The sequence below is a fragment of the Salvelinus sp. IW2-2015 genome, unplaced genomic scaffold (assembly GCF_002910315.2).
Source record: "Salvelinus sp. IW2-2015 unplaced genomic scaffold, ASM291031v2 Un_scaffold2650, whole genome shotgun sequence".
Lineage (NCBI taxonomy): Eukaryota > Metazoa > Chordata > Actinopteri > Salmoniformes > Salmonidae > Salvelinus > Salvelinus sp. IW2-2015.
Window position 1 is genome coordinate 147,445 of NW_019943957.1, and position 5,036 is coordinate 152,480.

A 5,036-nucleotide genomic window follows, 5' to 3' on the forward strand; every position below is an offset into this window, starting at 1 on the left:
GACCAGTTGACGTAACTCGGTCGACATATTTTTGGCCCAACACGATCAAAAACAGTGAGAGTCATGAGATGTGCGGTTGCCTAGCTGTCGTAGAATTAGGAAGAGTAGGCAGTTAGTCATCCCAGTTCCCTCGGGGCCTCCTGGTCCTCGTGTATTAACACATGGTTATTCACATCAGACATCACCCATCACATGAATGCCTATACGTTGACTCACATCAGAACATATTTTATTGGGGAACCTGGTTAGCAAAGAACTAAATGTTCTGTCCTAGACTAATACCTTTATCCCACTAGGCTACTGAGCTGAACCAAACTGAGCAGAGTGTTGGTACTGCGCTGGCCTGGTTACACATACATCACTGTAGTTGCGGGAACTGTGATGTAAAGCACAGTAAAGGACATATCCACACCAGCACATGTGGTTGGGTCAGGGAATGGTGCCACAGATGTAAACTAGTAGCTGTGTAACCAGCAGTGCTTCTTTTGTACAACATTCCCTCCTATCGCTCATTACAGGTCTCTCTGTCCTATCAGATGCACTTCACTCCCCCTGGCCCTTCCCGGAGTTGCGCCCAGCGGGTTCGCCCGCCCGACGGCTTTTTTTGGATCACAAAAAAAGAAGGAAATTGTGCCATCTAAATGATCGCCGCCTCCTGAAAACCCACCCTGGACAGCAAAAAGCCTTCCCCGTCAGTTTATTTTTACTAGCATCAAAGTGGGTCAATGACGCCACAGAATAATATGACGAAACCCCATTTAAACATTTCAACAGTGTCTGAATGGGCCACCACAGGAAGAGAGRGTCACGTCTAATAGTCCTTTTCAAAACCTTTTTATTGGTCATATAGAAAATAAAGTAAGCTGTATCAACAAACATACTATATATACACACACACATCAATAAGTTAGACATTTCAGAGGACCACGGTTAAAACCACAGTCATTATATATGAATACATCATATTACTTATCTACAGATTGCAAAAAAGTACAATCATTTACAAATAGTTACAATGAACTATTCTCTGTTTTCCATACAAAGTACTGCAATATCTTATTACAACCCATACAGAAAAATAACAAAAACAGATTAATAATAACTTTATATACCATTCAGACACTTCCAACAGCTTTATTTTCAGACTTAATACCTTTGAAACATAGACCTAAACTCGAGTGAGAAATACCTGCACAGTCAAATGTTCACCAAGCATAATTTGATTCAAAAAAGCCTACATATCTCTACTAGAGCTAGCAAACCGTCACACAAGTGCTGATAAGTTATTCATCCTCTCTAATACAACTCGCTTTTAAACAAAAAGACATAACCAAGTAAAAACGAGATCCGCTGMAGAACAAATGAATTCCAGTGTTAAGATCAATATCAAATACACATTCAACAAACAAAGACAAAACAATGGAGTTTCAGGAGACAATGAGCAGTAATGATTGAATTAGCAGCATGGTAGGAACCAAACTAATCAAACCACAAATGACAACAGAAATTGCAAGTGGCCCTTATGTTACTCAGGATTGTGTTCCTGGTCACTTCTACTTCAGGACATAACTTCAGCCCTGTTTTACAGATTGTATAACCACACATCTATAGACTGTATAATGTAGAATATCTGTAGGTTTAGTCTTTAGGACAGGTAATACCAGTCTTMTAATCTATGGAGTGATATTTGTGACGACAGAAATTCAATTTGTGAATACATATTCAGTTTCTGCTGGTTCTGATATCACTCCATAGTCTTCGGGTTTAGGGGTTTGGGTCAGGGGAGGTCTACTGTTAGAGAAGGTTTAGTCAGGCAGTGGGCTACTAGAACCCCTTTAGACAGGCATCACAGTGAGTGACCATCTGGGGTGTGTCCAGTGAGGGGGGAACGCTCAACAACGTTGCAGATAAAAAATATATATATGAACGGATCTGACACAATTCCCAATTCTATCATGACAGGTAATCATATCTGTTCTACACAATATATTTATATCTGAACAGTTGTACCCTCTAGCAGKTCCCATGGTTTTCAATCTCCTTAACCAACATAAACTAAGGGCCAACTGCAGTTTGGTGTGTGTGTGGGGTRAAAGAACAACGCCACAAAAACCTTCAAAGAATTCCAATCCAAAACACAGGAGCTGTTGGTATAAAAATCATTAGACCACAGTCACTTGTCACTATTACAACGATATAGACTACTCTTCTAGCTTTACTCACGCCTGTCCACTGAGTTTGCATATGTATAAGGGTCACTTTTTCACGACGGTCAACACTACCTACAGTAGCTACCTACTATACACCTTAGTGTGTGTGTGTGTGTGTTGTGTGTGTGTTGTGTGTGTGTGTGTGTGTGTGTGTGTGTGTGTGTGTGTGTGTGTGTGTGTGTGTGTTGTGTGTGTGTATGAGAGAGAGACTCCCTCTCCAGAAGAGATACAGTGGGAGAACAGTATTTGATACACTGCCGATTTGCAGGTTTTCCTACTTACAAAGCATGTAAGGTCTGTAATTTTTTCATAGTACACTTCAACTGTAGAGACGGAATCTAAAACAAAAATCCAGAAAATCACATTGTATGATTTTTAAAAATTAATTTGCATTTTATTGCATGACATAATTATTTGATCACCTACCAACCAGTAAGACCGGCTCTCACAGACCTGTTAGTTTTCTTTAAGAAGCCCTCCTGTTCTCCACTCATTACCTGTATTAACTGCACTCGTTTGAACTCGTTACCTGTATGAAAGACACCTGTCCACACACTCAATCAAACAGATTCAACCTCTCCACAATGGCCAAGACCAGAGAGCTGTGTAAGGAATCAGGGATAAAATTGTAGACCTGCACAAGGCTGGGATGGGCTACAGGACAATAGGCAAGCAGCTTGGTGAGAAGGAAACCACTGTTGGCGCAATTATTAGAATGGAAGAAGTTCAAGATGACGGTCAATCCACCTCGGTCTGGGGCTCCATGCAAGATTTCACCTCGTGGGCATCAATGATCATGAGGAAGGTGAGGGATCAGCCAGAACTACACGGCAGGACCTGGTCAATGACCTGAAGAGAGCTGGACCACAGTCTCAAAGAAAACCATTAGTAACACCTACGCCGTCATGTTAAAATCCTGCAGCGCACGCAAGGTCCCCCTGCTTAAGCCAGTGCATGTCCAGGCCTGTCTGAAGTTTGCCAATGACCATCTGGATGATCCAGAGGAGAATGGGAGAAGGTCATGTGGTCTGATGAGACAAAAATAGAGCTTTTGGTCTAACTCCACTCGCCGTGTTTGGAGGAGAAGAAGTATGAGTACAACCCAAGAACACCATCCCAACCGTGAAGCATGGAGGTGGAACATCATTCTTTGGGGATGCTTTTCTGCAAAGGGACAGGACGACTGCACCGTATTGAGGGGAGAGGATGGGGCCATGTTCGGCGAGATCTTGGCCAACAACCTCCTTCCCTCAGTAAGAGCATTGAAGATGGGTCGTGGCTGGGTCTTCCAGCATGACAACGACACGAAGCACACAGCCTGGCAACTAGGAGTGCTCCGTAAGAAGCATCTCAAGGTCCTGGAGTGGCCTAGCCGTCTCCAGACCTGAACCCAATAGAAAATCTTTGGAGGGAGCTGAAACTCCGTATTGCCCAGCGACAGCCCCGAACCTGAAGGATCTGGAGAAGATCTGTAGGGAGGAGTGGGCCAAAATCCTGCTGCAGTGTGTGCAAACCAGTCAAGAACTACAGGAAACCTTTGCAAACAAAGGTTTCTGTACCAAATATTAGTACTGCTTTTCTGATGTATCAAATACTTATGTCATGCAATAAAATGCAAATTAATTACTTAAAAATCATACAATGTGATTTTCTGGATTTTGTTTTAGATTCGTCTCTAGATTCCGTCTCTCATAGTTGAAGTGTACCTATGATAAAAATTACAGACCTCTACATGCTTTGTAAGTAGGAAAACCTGCAAAATCGGCAGTGTATCAAATACTTGTTCTCCCCACTGTACATGTACAGTGAGCACCATAATTCATTGGACAGTGACCATTCTTTTGTTATTTTGGTTCTGTACTCTAGCACTTTGAGTTTGAAAGGATACAATAACAATGAGGGTGAAGTGCAGACTGTCAGCTTTAATTTGAGGGTATTTTCATACATATCGGACGAACCGTTTAGAAATGACAGCACCTTTTGTACATGGTCCCTCCATTTTAAGGTACTACAAGTGTTTGTTGAATTGGCTTCACAGATATGTGTCGTTAGGCAGGTGTATTCATTTGTGTCGTTAGTGAATGCAGGAGAGCTGTTGATGAATAGTATTGATTCTAGACTTTGCTATTGCCTTTGGAGGTTGTTGTTGGGGTGTGACAACATGAGGAAGACAGCGGTGTCGATGCAAATGAAGCTGGCCGTCATAAGGCTCAGAAATGAAAATCAATCAATCAGGAACATTGCAAAAACCCTGGGCATGCCCAAGTAAACAGTTTGGTTCATCATTAACAAGACAAAAACCCTGGGCATGCTCAAGTCAACAGTTTGGTTCATCATTAACAAGAAAAAAACAACCGGTGAACTCAATTATGTCAAAAGACCCAGTAGACTGAGGAAGACCACTGTAGTGGATGATGGGAGAATACTCTCTATGGTGAAGAAAACCCCCCTGACAACAGCCCAACAGATCAAACACTCTCCTGGATGCAGGTGTAGATGTGTCAAAGTCTACCATACGTAGAAGACTACACCAGCAGGACTACAGAGGGTACACTACAAGATGCAAACCACTGATAAGCCTGAAGAACAGAAAGGCGAGATTACAGTTTGCTGAAAAGCACCTAAAAGAGCCTCAAGAGTTCTGGAAAAAAAGTAATATGGACAGATGAGACAAATACTAACATGTACCAGAGTGATGGAAAGAGGAAAGTGTGGAGGGAAAAAAAGACATGCCCATGATCCAAAGCATACCACCTCATCTGTGAAACATGGTGGAGGGGGTGTTATGGCTTGGGCCTGTATGGCTGCCAGTGGAACAGGCTCACT